Below are 18,621 nucleotides of genomic sequence, written 5' to 3'. Positions count from 1 at the left end.
TTATTGTTTTGTGAGAGTTTTGTATGTATTCTGGTTAACGTCCCTTCCCGGACACGCAGCGCGCACATCTGTCTTCCACTGTGCATGTAGCTGCTTCACCTGCTTGATGTCGTCCTTTAATTGGAGGATGAAAGTTTGATGCCGTGGGTTTTATTGGTTTTGGGGGAGGAGTGAGAGGAATCGGCGGGGTGCCCCAGGCAGCAAGGGTGCCTTGGGAGAAGCCAGGAGAGGTTCAGCGAGGGGATGCTGAGCCTGGCAGTGCGTGCGTGCTTTTATGGTGAACGACAACACGGCCTGGCGCAAACGTGACCGGTCCTGGGCCCCGTGTGTTTTCAGTCTCGCGGTCAGGCAGCCTGATGGCATCTCGGTGGAATCGTCCACCGGCTTCGACCAGCGGATGAATCCGCGCTGAGGAGTCTTCCAGCGTTTGGGTCGGTTCGTGGTTCAGACGGGGTGAGAAGCTCAGCAGATCAGACGAAGCATCTGACGCTCTCTGCCCCTTTAAGAGCTCAGCGCAGTCCCTGCCCCCAGCATCGCCAGAGAGCCCTGGTTTCTGCTCCCAGCACTGTGACTCGGTGCTGTCCGTAAATGGCTGGCTGTGGATTCACGCTCAGCTCTCGCACTTGTACCTTGCACACTGTGCCCCTGACGCCTCAAGCTGGCGAGTTTCCCAAGGACAAGAATCCTGTGCACGCCGCTGTGTGCCTGGGCCTCCTACTCACCTCCGTGGACCGAGGAGTGGTCCTTCGTGATTGATGAGCACCGTGATGGTAAACGCACCGTTGTCTGAGTCACTGGGGAAGCACATTAAGTATAAATCCATTTGTCCTCGGTCAGCAGACTTTTGGCAGAGAAGGAGGAGTTTACCTGAAAGTCCGGGTTTTTAAGTTTCGTACAGTCTTGGGTTTTACAGACGTGCGGGGTGTTACTCTAAACTGCCTCTAGAGTTTAAGTTCAGGCCGTTCGACGTCTCACTTCGGTGGACTTGATCTGCACCAAGTGCCACATGTTGTGCAGCCTCGTGACCCAGCGGGGGGTGGGGGGGCACGAAAGCAGAGCCAGGGCTGGCCCTCGTCCTCTCCACACCTTGTGAAGGAGTCCCCTGCGGGCCTCCCAGAGCTGAGGCCATGGGCTCGGGGCCCAGAGCAGGAAGCTCTGCAGGGTTGGACAGAGGAAGAGACGCTGAGCCCATCTTTGCGGCTTCTCCGAAGGTGGTTATTTCCAGAGCGGCCAGCACACTGACGCCGGTGTGCACGCACACCCTGGGCCTGAGCCCGGAGCCCTGGGTTCCGGTTCTGACACCAGGGACCCCAGAAATGTCACGCGAAGACTGCCTTGCTGTGCTCAGGCTGACGTAATAAATACCACACACCGGGTGGTGATTTTCTCCTAGTGCTGGGGCTGGAAGTCCGAGGGCAGGCGTGTGTCTGGGTCCTGGAGAGCCACGTTGTGGCTTGCAGACCGCCACACGCTACTCGTGCACACCCCCGCCTGTCCTTGGCGTGTACACGCTGGGGATCCCGCTGTCCTGTGTCAGGAGGGCCCTCCGTGACCTCATCCCACACTCCTCTCCCAGAGGCCCGGGTCCCACTCACTGGCGGTCAGGGCCGCAGCCCAGTGCTGTGTAGGGACACAGGTGCGGCCCGCAACAGAGGCTCTCATGATCCTCCGTCTCCTCGTCTGCGACAGGAGATTGGGGGTGTCGAGATGCTCCCTCCCTCCTACGGATGGCGGTGCAGGCCATGTGCAGGCGCAGAACAGAACCGCCTGCTGTCACGGGAGCTGGATGCGTTCCTTCGTTCCCCGGGGGTTTCTGAGCATCTGGTGCTGAGCGTGGAACAGAGCATGGAACAGAGCAGAACTCTTTGCCTTCCTGGAGCTCCCATTTGAGGCGAATTACATAAAAAATAAAATTGGGGCACCTGGGTGGCTCAGGTTGCTAAGCGTCCAACTCTTGATCTCCACTCAGGTCATGATCTCAGGGTGGTGAGTTCGAGCCCCACTTTGGGCTCTGCGCTCAGCGGGAGCTGCCTCTCCTCTTGCCCCTCCCCCCTGCTGTCTTTCTCTAATAAATAAAGTCTGTGTAAAAAATGAGAAATTAAAGTATAGTGCCCTAGGTAACTGTGCTTAAGGAGACAATGTCAGGAATGTGGGGTTGGCATTTTCGGGAAGGTGCTGTTTGAGTCGAGGGGTGGGAGCCTGTGTCTAATTCTGTGCGGCCAGGTGGGAAGCTGAGAGCCCACGGAGGCCAGTGCCTTCGCTCAGCACCCCGCAGCGTGCCTGCTGCCTGCTCGCGGACTGCCCTCGTCTCCTCCCGTAGCCCTGCTCCCCATCCCCCATCACCCACTTCTGTGCCAGACGCTCTGCGCTAACTAATGATTTCACAGCCTTTTTTAAAAAATCTCCACCCAAAGCCGGTAATGAGGAGTTCCACCTCGCCCCAGCCGCCAGTTGGGGGAGGCTATAGACCAGCTCCTGAGGTCGTCAGGTGTGTGGAAGTGCCCCTAAGCCCCTCCTCCCTGGCCACCTGCCCTCTGTGGCCCTGGCTCACCCCTTTCTCCACATCCTGGGAAGCCCTCTGTCCCAGATCTTTTTATTTAGGCATTCCCTTTCTTTTCTCTCGGGCCTTCTCTTTCTTCGTGTTCACTGCCCCCCCCTTTCCTTGTGGGATTGGGGCTCTCCGGTTCCCCACACCGGGTCACACCCCGCTGCGTGCACTGACCCCAGTTTAGGACCTGAACGGCTGCTGCTCTGGGCCCTCTGGCCCGGCAGGAGCCCTGTCCTCACTGGCCTTGCTGTGGGACTCAGACTACAGACCTGGGGCTGCCTCGTTGGGTCCTTCGTCCTCTGGCTCAGGCCCCTGGCACTTTTACAGCCCGTGATTATGGGGATGGTGTCCCCTGTCAGTCAAATCATTGAAGGTTCAGCCTGCTCCGGCGAAGGATCCAGCTGTTGGCAGAAACCTTCATTGGTCATCCCCGTCTCCGACCTGAGGCCTGCGCGAGGGCCCAGGAGGGCAGGCCACCTGACCGCCTGGTGTCACCAAGAACCAGAGCCTCGAGGACCGTTCCCCACCAGCTGTCTGCACCCGGGGGCAAACAGGATCCCAGAGGACTCCTTTTCTTCTTCCTTTTTTTTTTTTTTTAAGATTTTTTTCGTTTATTTACTGACAGAGAAAACAAGAGAGAGCACAGGCAGGGGAAGGAGTGGAGGGGGAGGGAGGAGCAGGCTCCCCGCTGAGCAGAGAGCCCGATGTGGGGCTCGATCCCAGGACCCTGAGATCATGACCTGAGCCGAAGGCAGAGGCTTAACCCCTGGAGCCACCCAGGCACCCCAGGAGTCCTCTAAGAACTGGAAAGAGTCCCAGAGAAACTAGATTCTGCCACTTGCGTCCGAGGATTCCAGCGCCTTTGATGGGATGTGTCCTTGCTCCCGGCACCCTGCCTCAGTCTCCCCTCTGTCTGCCGATCGGGAACAGCCTTGGGACCGCATGGAATCCGGCCGTGATTCTCAGCCAGCGTGGCCGTGGCTCCATCTTCAGTGGCTTGTTTCTCTTTGGCTTCTGGTCCCTTGGACGTGTGCCAGTGGCTGCATATCAACTGGTCTGCCTAAGAGGTGGATGGAGCAGTGCTCTGTGCACAGAGTCCCGAAGCTTGTAGTGGGTGCTGTGTGTGCGTGTGTGTGTGCACGTGCCTTTCCGTGGGTGCTGTGTGTGTGTGTGTGTGCTTGTGTGTGCACCTGTCCATGGGTGCTGTGTGTGTGTGTGTGTGCGCGTGCACCTGTCCATGGGTGCTGTGTGTGTGTGTGTGTGCGCATGCGCATGTCCATGGGTGGTGTGCGTGCATATGCGTGTGTGCATGCGTCTGTGGGTGCCGTATGTGTGTGTGTGCATGCACCTGTCCGTGGGTATGCATGCGTGCGCGTGTGTGTACCTGTCCATGGGTGCTGTGCATGTGTGGGTACGTGTGCGTGCACCTGTCCGTGGGTGCTGTGGGTGTGTGTACACGTCCATGCCTGTGCCGGGACACCCAGGTTGTCCAGCTGGCCTGTGGGGAGGAGATGCAGAGACGCCCCAGCAGTGTGAGACATGCACCTTCCTTTCAAGCTGGGGCGCTAGAGACATAGAAGCCGATTAAGAGTGGTAACACAGGTGTCATTTAATCCACAAATCAGGTCTTTGGAGAGAGATTTGGGGATGTATTCACCTTTCCTGTCACGCCAGGGTGGCAGGTGCAGCTCGGGATACGTGGGTGAAGTGCTTGTTTGTTCTCGCTGCGTTTGCTGCGTGGAGCCAGGGACACGGGTGAGTTTGTGCGGGCAGGGGTGCTGCACACCTGGGTCCAGGGGAGATTGGCCAGGAGAGACCACATCAAGCAAAGCTTCTAGGGACTTTACTGTCTGAAGCCGGATTCCGTGGGTGGACTTGCCTGTGCCAGTCTGCTCTGTCAGCCACGATTCTGGGGCCTCTGGGCTGGCCTCGTGTCACCATAACTGCTTCAGGGTCCTTTAGGATTTTGGGGTCCTTTAGGACACCCCAAATAGGGATGTCCCTGTCCCTGTCCTCTGCACTGTCCAGCACCCACTGCACCCTGTGGATGAGCCCAGGCTCTTAGCCCCACCGAAAGCCACAACATAAAGAGGGTGGGAGTGGGGACAGCAGAGACAGTATTTTGTTATTAATGGTGTGTCTGGAGCCGTCCTTGGAGCGACACGGGGCAAGCCTGTCAGACCTCCCTGCCCACCAGGATTAGGAAGGGCCCTGGGGTGGGTATTTACTCAGGACCCCATCCCTCCAGGATACTGGAGTAAGAGTTAGTGGCCCGGATTCCTCTTGCCCCCCGACGCCGTGCTCCTTCATCCTGTCTGCGGCCTGCGGTGCTCCCTGTCTGAGGACACTGACGGGACACTGTGTTCCTGTTCCCCAGCATCCCTTTCGTTGTCACATTGGGGGTCTCACGCAGGGAACTCCTTCGCAGTGTCATCTTTGTGGAAAGCGGCGGAGTGAGGGAGGGCCCTCGAGAAAGCTTGCTTCTGCGGAAGTTGCTTTCAGCTTCTGCTGCCGCCGTTCCGCTTAAGTTACACCCGTGAGGCGGCTTCTTTTCCTCCCTCACCCACCCTGCCTCAGTTTCTTGGAAGAGAGAAGGAGTGGACATCCCCCAACATGTCGGCCCACCGCACAGTGGCTGCCGTGGGCTTGGCCGAGGGGGTGGGAGAGGCCGAGACTGCTGAGCCCACAGTATGGGCCTAATTACTCCTCGGCCCCGAGCTTGCCTGTAATTGTGGTTTCTGGGAGCCGGCGCATGCTGGAAAACTGCTGGAGCAGCAGAGACTTGGGGTTTCCGCCTGTGATGGGCTTGGATTTTCCACTTGGAACAGTGTGCCCAGCCCCCATTTTCAGCTGGGGGGCAGGGTGAGCCCGTGAAGCTCTGACGGGGCAGTTAGGAGAGGCGTAGGGCAGCAAGGCCTTCCTCTGGGTGCGAGACTGTGTACTCTGAAACCCCGGACGGTTCGGAAGAGCTCAGGGAGGCAGCAGGGCCTGGGAGAGCAGGTCGGCCCTGCCCTCAGGGGAAGACCCCGTCTCTGTGCCTTGGTTTCCCCTGTCCTTGACTTGGGCATCCGTCGTCATGGGTCGGGAAGTGCTAACCTCAGACGGGGCAGCAGCTCCACTGCCTTCCCCGCGGCGGTAGTAAGAGCAGAAGCTGCTCTGAGTGCTTGTCGGATGCCTAGCGCGGAAGGAACGGCACCATTAAATCTCGAGACGGTCTCGTGAAGCAGCCGTGGCCTCTGCAACAGGTGAGGGTGCCTGAGGCCCCGGGGCCCGCGTCGGCAGCAGCAGGATGTCCCACCCGGGGACCGCGAAGCCAGAGCATTTGGCCTGCAGACGCGTAGACAGCAGTCCACGTGGTGTGTGTGCGGGGCCAGGGAACGCCCAGAGCCAGCCCGGCTTCGTGGGGCTGCTGTCAAGCTTGGGGCTCGGGGCTCTAAGTTCCAGCCCTGGTACAGACCACCACCAACCCCGGGACCTTGGGGAGGCCTATGTCGTCTCCGACTGCGGTTTCTCGTCTGTGAAGTGGATGTGTGCGGAGCTGTCCTGAGGGCCTGACGAGGCGCTCCCAGCTCTGCCCCTGCCACCCAGCAGGTGCTCGGCACACGCCAGTGGAAGGGGAGATGAGCGGCCGGTTCTGCCCTCTGGGCCTCGGGATGGAGGTGGAAGAGAGAACGGGTCTGAGCAGGGGGCACGGTGGTGAGGCCGCTCTTGGGCCGCAGGGGCCGGAGGGGCTCCTGGACCTGTGCTACCTCGCCCACCGCGTGCGGGAAGTTCAGCCTGGCGGCCGGCGTTTCCGCAGCCCGGCGTTCTCTGCTATGAAGTCGTGACACCAAGATCTCTGCTCTCCTAGGGGCGTCGTGAAGAGTGAGTCCCATAAACGAGGGCTTGGAGTTCTGAGTTCTGACTGTGCGTGCCCCAGCCCGAGCCTCGTCCTGTCTCGTGTTCAGACAGTCCGGTCCTCGGAGCAGCCCAGGAGGGGGCAAGCGGGCGGGACGGGGAGCGCTCAGGGGCCGTAGGCCCGGCCCTCTCCTCCGGGGAGCCCCGGGGCCCACACCACTCACCAGCCGCGTGTTGTCGCAAGAGGTGCTCGAGACGTGCGTGTCGCAACCTGGCTGGAGCCCGTCTGCGCACTGGCCACAAGCACGTCCGGGCAGTGTGTGCCCAGTGCTGGCTCGGGGGGTGCGATGTTGCCTGTGGAGGGAGACGTGATGGACCCGGGAGAGGTGACTCAGAGCAGGGAGGCACCAAGACACGCTGGCACCAGGCACAGCGGCTGGGAGCCACGCAACCACAGGTCCCCGGACCAGCTGACCAGGGAGGCCGGGGAGGACGTGAGCTCCGCCGTCAGAGACGGGGCGAGAGGCACAGGGCTGCTGTTTGCGCACGGGGTTTGGGAGGAGTTGGAATGTCAAGGTTGGTCTTCCATCATTCAGCACATTTTCACGGAGATGCGTGCATGTCTGGCCTGACGGGGAGAATCTGCGTAGCATCCCAGGTGCCGGGGACCCTCTCCCGGTCCGTCCGGGTTTGTTCCTTCAAGATGTTATCCCGCAGATGGGCAGGTTCCGACTTGAAATACCGTTCTCACCCTGCTGGGGGTAGGGGTCCCTCGTTGTGATGTGGTTTGTGCCTGGGGGAGTGAGTGTGTGTGTCTAGGTCCTGGAAAGGAGCTGCGGGACCCTCTGGCTCGCGCGGCCCCCTCACCGCCCCGCGCAGGTGTGCGCACGTGCCGCACTCGGCTGTGAAGAAGCCAAGACCCGCCGCTGAGGTTCTGACCCGAGCTGCAGATTGTCAGGAGACCGCGCTGAGACCACACGCACGGCCCGATGGTGACCTTTGAGGCGCACAGAGGGCCCTGAAATGTAGCCGCACAGAACAGATGCTTCCATCTGTTTCCCAACATGGGGCAGCCGTGTCCCGTCTCCTGCCTCTCAGCTCCGGTGACTCCATCTTCCTGACGCGCCTCCACTCGGAAGATGGGATTAGTAGGAAAGAGCACGAGGCCACCCTTGCTGGAAGTGGTGGGAGCCCTGCTTGTCTTCCCACAACACGGCCTCGGAGTATGTCAGACTTGGGGAGAGCCCACGGCCAGGGCCAGTCCCACTACACCCTCTGTCCCGTCCCGCAGGCCCCGTCCCACCAGCACCGGGGTCCCCTGGGGGTGCACAGCTCAGAGCAGTCCCAGCATTCTGGCTGGCCTTCCGTCGGCGTCCTAACCAGCTGTGTCGCGAAGCGTCCTGTGTGGAGCTCGGGCTCTTGGCTGGGGGCCCTGGTCAGGGGAGCCGAAGGAACACAAAATAGAGGACAGAAGTCCCACCTTCCAGGCAGGTGTTTTATTACTGGTTCCCTTCTAAAGTAACCTGGGGGCGAGGATGCGTCCTTACAGCACAAGTCAGAAGCCCAACAGCTGGGCGGTGCAGACAACAGGAGTGGCCATCACTAGGAGTCAGCTGAAGGAAGCTTCCGGAAGGCGGGGAGTTTCCAGGCAGTCTTGAGAAGGGTGAAAGGAGGAACTCAGAGGGCCCTCTCCCCCCCGCCCACCTTTGTTCCTCTGCTGACTTGGGGGCTCCCCAGTACCTCTGGAGGCTTCTGTGTTGTGACCCCATTTCTGCAGGTGCCTCAGCTGTCATTCTGTGGCTTAAGTTCATCTGTTTTAAAATCAGGGGCTAACTGTCCCCTCCCACCAGTATTTCCCCTCAATTTTGATACGAACTTGGAACGAAAACAAATCTTTTTTAAAGATTTTTTAATTTGCCAGAGAGAGAGAAAGAGAGAAGGCCACAAGCAGGGGGAGCGGCAGGCAGAGGGAGAGGGAGAAGCAGGCTCCCCACCGAGCAGGGAGCCCGACGCGGGACTCGGTCCCAGGACTCTGGGATCACGACCTGAGCCAAAGGCAGACGCTCAACAGACTGAACTGCCCGGCCGTATCCACCCGAACAAAGTAAGTTAGGAAAGTGGATTTTGAGCCAGATGACGGACTGTTTAGAGGGGGTGGAGGTTTCTTGATCGGCTGTTATTCAGGACTGTTTTACGGTTCGTCCTCTGTTTGTGGGGTCGAGAGAGCACAGCTCTGTGGACACAAGTCCCCAACGAGCCGCGCCTCACGTCCCATCCCCGCTTCCAGAGGATTTGCTTAGAAGGTGTAGTCAGCGCTTCAGGAAAGCCCCAGGAGAGACAGCGTGCTCCTGCAGACGGATGCGGCGTTTCCGAATAAGCACCATTGCAGGGCCCCATGCGAGGGGCAAGACTCCGTCTTCCCACGGTGCTGCCACGGAAGCTGGGACCTGGAGGCGCTTGGTGGCTCGTCCCCTGTCACGCCACAGGCACTGCACAGGCGAGGACACGTCAGGCCCCAGACCTAGGACCTCCACCCTCAGGCCCTGGGACACAGGCTCGGCCTGTGTCTTGTGGGTTCTGAGCTCTGCTCTTCCTTGGCCCTTGTGAAAACCGGGAAACGGAGTAAAACTCTTCCTGGCCACCTTGCCGATGTCCCCAGCACAGACACTGACGTGCTTCTGGGTCACTGCTGAGGACGGCGTCTGGCGGTTTCCTGTCCATTGAATAATTGCACTTCTCCGTGGGTTCCCCGGGGTGTGCAGACCGGTGTGCCCGGGACACCCCGGGACAGGCGGAGGGAGGGGCGCGATGAGAACGAGCGGGGGGTGGGGGGTCCTGGCCCAGCCCTGCAGCGTCAGGGTGAAGCCACGGCGCCAGGAGGAGAAGCGTGGCTCCCGCGTCCAGCTGCACCGCTCAGTAGCTTGTGTCCTCGGAGCAGCGTCCGGGCTCCTCGGACTCGGGTTTTCCTCACCCGTTAAGGGAAATAACAGCGTCTGCCTCGTCAGGTTGGCGTGAGGATCAGATGAAGGCCTGTGTCCCGCCACGTGCTTATTCCTTGTAATTTTCTTCTGCTTTTCCAAGGGCGTATGATGAGACGGGGGCAGAGTTGGTCTAGAACCACATGTCTAGACGGGCTGGGCCACCCCCTCCCTGCGGCCGTGGCGGCCTCCGTGGCTTGTGTCACGTGTGCCGTCCGCCCCGCCTCCGACCCGCACGCCCAGCCGCGTCTGGGGAAACACCACGACCCGCACTCCCACCGTGGGGGGTGGCTTCGGCCCCGACATCCGCAGACGCAGAGCCGGGAACGCAGGGGTGGGCCCCGGGGAGAAGAACCCGCAGTGGGGTGTCTGCCCCCGCAGAGGCCTAGGCACAGTCACACGGACCCACGAGCACCCCACGGTCGTCTCTCCTGTGCTCGGGCCGCTCGCTCCCACTGCGGGACCGAGGGCCTCGGGGCAGGAACGGCGACCGTTTTTTGAGCTCAGCCACGTGCCAGACGCTACACCAGAGACTTACCCCAGCTCAGCACGTACCGTGGGCCGGGTGGCTAGTGTTCCCGTTGTGGGAATGAGGACACCGAGGGTCATGGCCAGGGAGTTATTTTCCCTAAGCCCCACAGGTGGTCAGAGCCATGATGCCCATGAACCCTGTCCAGCTCCACACCTGCCCACCCTTCTCCTCAATACCCCCTTGACTCCCTGGGGGTGGCCCAGGCCCGGGGCTGCTTCTGAGGACCGGGTGACCAGCTCGGTGAGTCAGACGTGAGTCTGTGCCCGTGCTGGTGAGCGAGGAGGCGGCGGGTACTGGTCCTGCGTGGAAGGTCCCGTGCCTGCCAGCATCCCGTTCTGTGCCAAGCGCTGGAGTGGGCCAACCCTCAGAGCCCCTCCCTCGTTCCTCCCTGGGGCTGCCGAGAGGAGCCCTTCCAGAACTCAAGGCCAGCGGACAAGAGCAGGGGAGAGAGGTCAGCGCCATGTGCCCGGTGGGGCACAACGCAAGCCACATGTGGCGTTGGGAACGTTCTAGTAGCCACATTAAAGTAGTAAGGAGGGGGCGCCCGGCTGGCTCAGTCAGGGGAGGTGCATCTCCCTCTCGGGGCTGTGATTCGAGGCCCCCATGTTGGGTGTGGAGATTACTTAATAAAAATCGGAACCGTAGGGAGGGGAAGGAGAAATGAACTTCAGCATCACGTTTCATCCGTCTGCTCAAGGGTTGCCGTCTTGATGGGCAGAGTCGCAAGTGCTGATCCTGTCCGTTTCTCCACGGTTTGTACTAAGTCTCTGCAACCTCGGGGGTGCTGACATGGAGTCTTTCTCACTTCCAGTCAGCACGTTGGCGGTGCCCTGCAGCGGCCCCCGTGGCTCCTGAACCCCCCGTGGACAGCGAGGGGGCAGTCGTGCCGCCCGCCCCCCGGGTCTCTCTCCCACCGGCCCCTCCCGGGTTTCCCCACAGCAGTGCTCGTGCTCAGGTGCACGCCGGCTCTGTCCCGCAGGCTCTCTGGGCCTCCGGCCTCCGGCCTCCGGCCTCCGCCATCAGACCTGCACTTCTCAATGCTGGCTCGGATCCCGTGAGCCCCAGGAAGCCTCCAGCAGCTCCCTGGCCCCAGCCTCCCCTCGGTCGTTGCCCTGTGCCTCAGCGTTTCCCAAGCCTCCCGACTTCCCCTCGTGTAATTCCCACGGCCGCTCCTGGGACAGGTGGAGCAGGCAGGTGGGCTGTCCAGGGTGCAGGCGTGATGGTCCGATTCTGTCTCTAACCTCCCGTTTGTTGGCCGTCCGCGGCGCGCCACGTCCTGGAGCCGAGTGCTCTAGAGCGGGAGACAGCGAAGCCGGTCGGCAAACCGGGAAAGAAGATCTGAACCAACCCCAGAAAGCACCAAGTGACCGGTCAGCTCTGAGTGGGCGCTGCGGGGGAGACTTCAGGGGAGAAGCGTGGCGGGGGTTGCGGTGCAGGGAGGAAGGGCGTGGGTTGCCTGCTGGGGGACCTATAGACTGCGCTGGCATTTAGATGGTGGGAAAGCCCTCCTGGGTGACATTTTGGTTTATCTTTTTACAAGCTCATGGATCGTAGACAATGGGTGGATTCTGGGGAGGGGACACTGCACAGCCGGGAGGGGTGGGAGGGGCAGAGGCAGGTTGTCCAGACCTAGAGGAGGGAACTAGCCATAGGACTTGGAGGTGACTCGGTTTGCAGGGCTGTCAGAGATGACTGTCGGGCCCCAGCGTTCACCTTGGGAGGACACATTTGCTCAGGAGCTGGGCTGGGCTCGGGCTGGGCTGGGAGCTGGGTTTCCGTTCACACAGGTTGGCTCCGAGGTCTCGCTGCCCGTGCTTCTGTGCTCCCGGTTGCCCTTGGAGGAAAGTCGTATTTTCCACATTTGTCATTGAGAAGCTGGGGCTTCTCGGTGGGGTGACAGCCAGGAGAAGGCTGGGCTTGAGCCCGTATTTCATTGCGCCCGCAAGTGTGCTTTCCGAACGGTCCCGCGGGGGCCACGTGTAAAACACTGGTGTGGAAGCTCAGCCTCCCTGCACACGTGGCTGTGAGCCAGGGAGACAAGGCCCTCCGAGAGCTGCGTGGGAGCAGGGGGGACTGGGCACGCCGGGCTCATCCTCACGGCTCTGTCCCTCGTCCACTCACCAGTCTGTGGCCCTCGCCGCTAGCACGCTGTCGGCCATCCGGTGTGGACCTCAAGAGCATTTACGCCGTCAGGGAAGCTGACGGACAAGGCCCCTGTGACCCTCACACCGGCTCCCCAAGGAGGGGCATGCAAGGCCCTTCAGCGCACGTGCGGCATGGGCACCCTGTGTGACCTTGACCTAGAGGGCCACCCAGACACGGTATCCTGGGGCCGTGAGGGCCCTGAGAGGCTGCTTCGAGCTCCTCCACCCTAGAAGATAAGGAAAACCAGTCCAGTAAGACCAGGGCAGGGTTCAGCGAGTGTGGACTTATCTGGGACGAAGGTCCTGGTCAGGTAGCTCTTTCCTGGTTTACGGCTGCTCATGGCTTCGGGGAGGGGCCTGGGAATGTGACTTCCCCAGACGCGGGAGACCTCGGTCAGCTCACGTATGGTGTGCGATTTCTTCTCTGTATTTATCGTGTTACCTTTCCAGACACATAGGACGTGTGTGTGCTACGTCTGCATCCCGTGAGCTGGTGTGTGTGTATGTCCTGTGTGTATCACGTGTGAGGTGTGTGTTCCGTGTGCGTGTGTTCTGTGCCCACGTATGCATGTGTGTGGAAAAGAAGAGGAGGAAAGGTCCCGTAAACACAGTTAGATCTTCCTAGGGCCACAGGTCAGATAACTCTTGCTTTAGGGGCCCAGACCTCGAAGTCAGGTGTGTCCTAACTCCCCTTCACCCCTGTGTTCACTGCGTGTCAGCCCTTGCCTGGAAGGTGGGAAGCACCTAGTAACCAGCCACGGAACAGGGACCTGCTGGGCTGTTCGTCTGGCCCACGTGGCCGGTGGGGTGGAGTGAGGATGGGGAGGACAGCTGACAGTGGCTGAGCGAGACCAGGGCACAGTGGTGTCGGAACTCCCCCCATTTCCCAGACACCAGACACCTGTGTCTTGTGAATGTGAAATTGCCCAATCTTCAATTTTTAACTAATTTTTAAAAATACACACACACCCACCACCCATAGGCCAACAGAAGGGACCTGTGGGCAGTTTCGACTTTGCTCTCTGGAAGGTCGCCAGACGTCTCCGCACTTTCTCACGTGTCTTACAGGCTCCCACGAGGGGGGGAGGAGGGGCTTTTGGGTGTGTATTTGTGGCGTGGCTCTCCCCCGTGCCTGGTGCTGCTGGAGGGCTCCCGGAAAGTACACGCTGCGACCTTTGCCCTCTCGCAGGTGCCAGGGAGCAGGGGGGCGGTGGGGGTGGGGAATGCCAGCGTAGGTGTGGGCCCAGCCGAAGGACAAGGAAATGGCAGATTTCTGCGGACTTACACGGAGTCACTTCGAGGATCAGTTAAATGGGAAAGACGAAGTGTGAGCCTGTGAGGTACTGCTGGTTGTGTAAGCAGAGGGGGAGAACGAGAACATTCCTGCGTGTTTGCTTAGCTTCCCAGGAGCAAGCCCAGATGGGAAGCCGAAGACAAATGAAAACGTATCTTTAGGGGCACCTGGGTGGCTCAGTGGGTTAAACCTTTGCATTCGGCTCAGGTCACGGCCTCAGGGTCCTGGGATCAAACCCTGCATCAGGCTCTCTACTCGGGGGAGCCTGCTTCTCTCTCTCTCTGCCTGCCTCACTGCCTACTTGTGATCTCTGTCAAATAACAAAAATCTTAAAAAAAAAGTGTCTTTGGAGGAGGGGGAGGAACAGAGTAGGGACAGTTCTGAATGTACTTTATTTTTTTAAGATTTTATTTATTTATTTGACAGAGATCACAAGTAGACAGAGAGGCAGGCAGGGGATGGGGGGAGCAGGCTCCCCGCTGAGCAGAGAGCCCGATGCGGGGCTCGATCCCAGAACTCCAGGATCATGACCTGGGCCAAAGGCAGAGGCTCAACCTACTGAGCCACCCAGGTGCCCCCTGAATGTACTTTTTTTTTTTAAGTTTTGTTTTAAGTTTTCAACTGCATTTACACATTTACGCTTAGCAAGTTCAAAAAGTGAAATTAGATGAAACAGAAAAGCAGACCGCAAACTAAGCGCAAGTCTGAAAGGAAGCATGCCCGCATTGTGGGTGGATGGCACGAGGTCGGCAGGACGCTGTCTGAGGACAGACGGAACCACAGGGAGACTCCCACTCCATCTGGGAGTGTGGGCGGCGCTGCCCCCGCAGCGGGGGAACCAGTAAGCACGATGCTTCTGTGTGGGAACCGGGTTCTCACTGTGGGAACTAGTCCACACTGGGCTTGGGGAAGACGAGGGAGGACCCTGTCGTGCTGCAGTCACATCTGGGATTTCTGTGTGAACGCACCCATTCTGTACAAATATCTTGCCCCCCAAAGGGGAGCGACAGCCAGAGCTACCCCCAGCCATGTTCGACTGCAGGTCCGGCTCAGGGAAGGTACCAGGTGAGCCGGGAGCATCCGTGCAGCCTGCAGGGTGTGCTCGACACAGCTCGGGACACTGGAGCAAGAGCTCCGCCAGCCAAATGCGGCACTTCCGACAGTTTTTTTAAAAAGTGGTGAGGTGGGGTGCCCGGGTGGCTCCGTCAGTGGACTGTCTACCTTCGGCTCAGGTCGTGATCCCAGAGTCGTGGGATCAAGTCCCACGTTGGGCTCCCTGCTCAGCGGGGAGTCTGCTTCTCCCTCTGCTCAGTGTCTCTCTCTCTCTCTCTCTTGCGTGCGCGTGCGGTCTCTCTAATAAATAAAATCCTTTTTTAAACCAAGTGATGACGACACGCGCCTGGCCTCAGTCAGTGGAGTGAGCCGCTCATCTCGCAGTCCTGAGTTCCAGCCCCATATTGGTTGTAGAGTTTTTTTTTTTTTTTAATGAAAAAAACAAACACATTAAAAAGGAAAAGTCATGATGATAATGGACTATAACGCATCGCATCGGAGAAAAAATTCACGCGTTCACAGCACCATTCCAGGGGAGGGTGAAGACGGTGTTCTCTACACGGCACTGCAAGCCGGTCAACATGGGAGGAAAGACCGAGCCGGCAGACGGCCTGTCCGCAGCCCTCAGTGCATCGAGCGGGTCAGGCACAGACGTCCGTGGACGGGGCAGCAGCTGGGCGTGGGGCCCCCGGAGAACGGTGCGCCTCCGGCTCAAACATCAGCCCAGGTGGGCTGCTCACTCGGACGGGAGATCTGCTTGTACCGCTGCCGCCTCCCAGGAGTGACGGAGCCGAGAGGAACCAGAGACGAGCATCGCTTACGTGATGCTCTTTTAGAAGGCTTGATGTGAATCCATGGTCTGGAGACAAGTCCTTTGCTGGCTGTGCACGAGGACAACCAGCGTGGGCAGGGTTCTGGATCAAACGACCACCACGGAGAACGAGTAAACGCGATCCACGCTCCACGCCGGGGCTGTGGCCGAGGCCGTTGGAGCCCAGCGACATAGAGGAGCGATGGATGGTGGGGGTGGAGTGGGGACACGTCTGAGGTCACCTTACTGGGTCAGAGGTGAACTCCTGGCTGTCCTGACATCACTGTGGTTGTGTAGAAGCCCGGAGGGCCTGGGGCATCGATGCCGATGTACTTAGGGATGAAGTACCGTGCGGTCTTCTGGCTTTGAAAGGGAAAAAATAATAACCACAGAAAAACAAAGCAAGTGTGAAACGTTAACGGGTGAATCTAGCGTCAGGCTCTGTGTGCGTTCACCGTGCTACTCCCGCAGCATTAACGTGGGTTTGAAATTTCTCAGCATAAAATCTTGGGGTAGAGGAAGTGCAGGCTGCCGCGGCCCGGGGAGCATGGTGGGGCCGTCACCCGCAGCCGCAGAGTGAGCACGGGGTCCCGTGGTGGCAGGGACCATGGAGCCAGCACGGTGTTGGAGCCGCCTGGAGAGAGGCCTTGGCACTCGGTGCTGGGGGGACGGCGTGCACACCAGGGCACTGGGGAGTGACGCGGCAATGACCAGCTAGTCCCGATGAGGGACCCAGAGAAGGCCATGCTGGGAGGGCCGGTCCGCGGCAGGGGAGCCGACACGGGGCTTCTGCGGGCGTCCAGGCGAGCGGCTGGAAGCCACGGTCAGCCATGGTGGCACGAGGCAGGGGGCTTGGCCGCATCTGTCGGGGGCTCCAGGGCGCGGGGCTCACTGAGCAGCCAGGCCGGCCAGCAGCTGTCTTGCAGCGGCCGTTCAGCAAGCCCCAGATTCGTGGGGAGAGTCTGCACTCTCCCGGGCCTTCCCCACACCCGTCGGGTGTCAGTCCTTTGGAATCCCGTCTCTGCTGCCACATTTCCGCGGGCGTGTCAGGAAGGGGGGGCCCCGCGTGGAAGTCCTCTTCTTCTCTGATGGCCTCTTTCATGCCAAACTGCCCTCCTGCCTCTGCTGCGTCCTCCCTTGCCTCAGCCTTTAATCTCCCGCAGTTGGCCTCAGAGCCTCTGCTTAGGCTCCGCGCCCAGGGACCCAGCAGCCCAAGGGTCCTTTGCATCCAGCCGTGCTTGCTGCTGCTGGAGAGTCTCCCTCCTCTGGTTTTGGGGTGGGTTTTCCTCCGTGAAGCTCTCAAGGACAAAAAAACGTCCACCTCTGCTGCAGGAAGGATTCTCGATGCTCCAGACTCCCTCCACAGCCTGGGGGGCCTTCAATCATGCGCCACAGCGCTCGGCCCAGGTCAGGGGCAGAGCAACGCAGGCTGAGAGTCCCCGTCTCTTCCGGGCTTTGGGACAGGTGTGTTCCCAGGGCCGCAGAGTCCATCAGAGGCCACGAGGGGGCCTGACCTGCCCCAGGACGAAACGGGCCTTCTCCTGAGCTGGCAAGGAGGGGTTCACACCTGTGTGGGGTCACCCAGTGGTGGGGGGCATGGATCCAACCCAAGACAGCACAGGAGCGGCTGGGGTAAGAGACTTTCCACCGAGATCCGTTCTGAGAACCCTCTTGGCGGGGCCGGGACAGAGCGCTTACCCTGTGTCTGCGGAAGCTCTGCGGTGCCCTCCACTCGCCGCGGTGACCACATCCCAGGTTTGCGCCCCTGTGCCTCACACCGTGTCTGGAGCGGCGCCGTCTGGTAGAACATTCTGTGGTGCCGTGTGTGGTCCTGGAGTGTGGTCGCCACGAGCCACACGTAGCTGTGGCGACCTTGAAATATGGCTCGTGCAGCTTTGAAACTGAGTCTTAAATTTTATTTCAAGTGTAAATCTGCGTAGCTCCTTGTGGCTGGTGGCTGTTAGACAGCACGGGTCTGGGTGCTGGGATGCTGTTCACTTTCACGGTGCCGTGAGTGACACGTGGGCTGCAGTGCAATGACGGCAGGACGCATGTCACACAGAACGGTCACGGGGGTGAGTGCCGCTCCCTCCCGCACCTTCTAGAACACGGGATGCTGAACTCAGCGGAGGGCGCGCCGTGGGTGGAGGGGTCAGGTGGGCAGGGACCCATGGAGTCAGGTCCTTGGAACATAGCTGGAGTTGGAGCTGTCGGCCGTGCACCCTCGTGCCTGGCGTCCGGATGCCGTACCAGGCTGTGGAGCGGGAAGGACATTGGGGAGCAGGCCCAGCACGGGCAGAGGCAGGAGCCAGAAACCAGAGCAGGTGACCGGACCGTAGCCAACAGTGAGAAGGAGTGTCGCCCTGGGCCCGCAACTGCCCCAGGCCACCAGGCAGCCGAGGGAGGGGGCAGCCCCACTGTGCACCTGCTGGTGTGGCGCGGGCGTCCAGGGCCGTGTGGGGGCCGGCAGGACTCCCTGCTCCACGCCGCGGCCCAGCTTTCCTGTGGACCCTAGGAAGCTCTGCGAGGTCCTGAGCAGCGAGAGGACACAGGCGGGTTTGCATTTCTGCAAGGTGACTCTGCCGCTCTGTGGCCGGTTTCCATTCCCAGGCCCTTCTGGGCTCACTTGCGGCTTTTTCTGAACGAGCCGCTCCAGTGTCTGGTCTGGTTCTTTGTTTCTCTTCCTCCTTTCCTGCGTCGCTCTCTCCTGAGCCCTGCGCTCTCCTCTTCCCTGGTGTCCTTCTCTCTCTGATCCAAAGACCAGCCAGTAGAAAACATCTCACTTGTCCGGGTAAGAGGGGCACCAGAGTGAGGGGAACTTCTCTTTGAAGCGTCAGAGGGATCTTCACGCTGGGTTGTGTGTATTACCAGAGGCGACCTTCAGGGGACTGATTGTGGCGGGTGCATTCAAGCTCGCGGCTCCCGCCCTGTGCCCCGGACACGGAGCCTCCGGCCTCGGGCGGCCTGGGTGGGGGTTTCTCTCAGGTCCTCCCAGAGGTGCTTCCGACATTCTGTACACATGCGAACGAGTCTGTAAACACAGAAGCACATGGTTCCCTTCCCCGCTCCCTTCACCCCACCAGACATCCCGGAGGCCACTGGGTTCGCTTGGTCGCCCCCCACACACGGCTGAGCGACCCCCCAGTCACACCGCGGTGTTCTGGCCCGGCCACCTGCAGAAGCCATCCCACGAGTCCGTGCTTTGCCTCTGCCCATGGTGCCTGCCTGGTCACTTGCTGGGGATGCACCTGAGGATCCCCGTCGGAGGGGCGGCAGGTGCACTCTTCCAGGAGGGAGAGGCATGGCATTGACGGAGTTCACCGCACCGCACAGGGGACCTGTTCAACACAAGCTCGGGGGTAAATCTGGTTCGGTAACCTTGAGGTTTTAGGGTCTTAACAGTTGCTGAGCGAGGTACCCCAGG

General features: G+C 60.3%; 1 protein-coding gene across 6 annotated transcripts in view; it reads left to right on the top strand.

Moving 5' to 3' along the window:
• LOC111139050 (Rho guanine nucleotide exchange factor 11) overlaps positions 1 to 18,621 on the top strand; it is a 78,399-nt gene that overhangs the window by 19,410 nt on the left and 40,368 nt on the right. The gene's annotated exons all lie outside the window — the stretch shown is intronic.

This window comes from Enhydra lutris, unplaced genomic scaffold, assembly GCF_002288905.1.
Source record: "Enhydra lutris kenyoni isolate GAN:26980312 unplaced genomic scaffold, ASM228890v2 scaffoldscaffold94, whole genome shotgun sequence".
NCBI lineage: Eukaryota > Metazoa > Chordata > Mammalia > Carnivora > Mustelidae > Enhydra > Enhydra lutris.
This window is presented reverse-complemented; position numbering and strand designations above follow the sequence as displayed.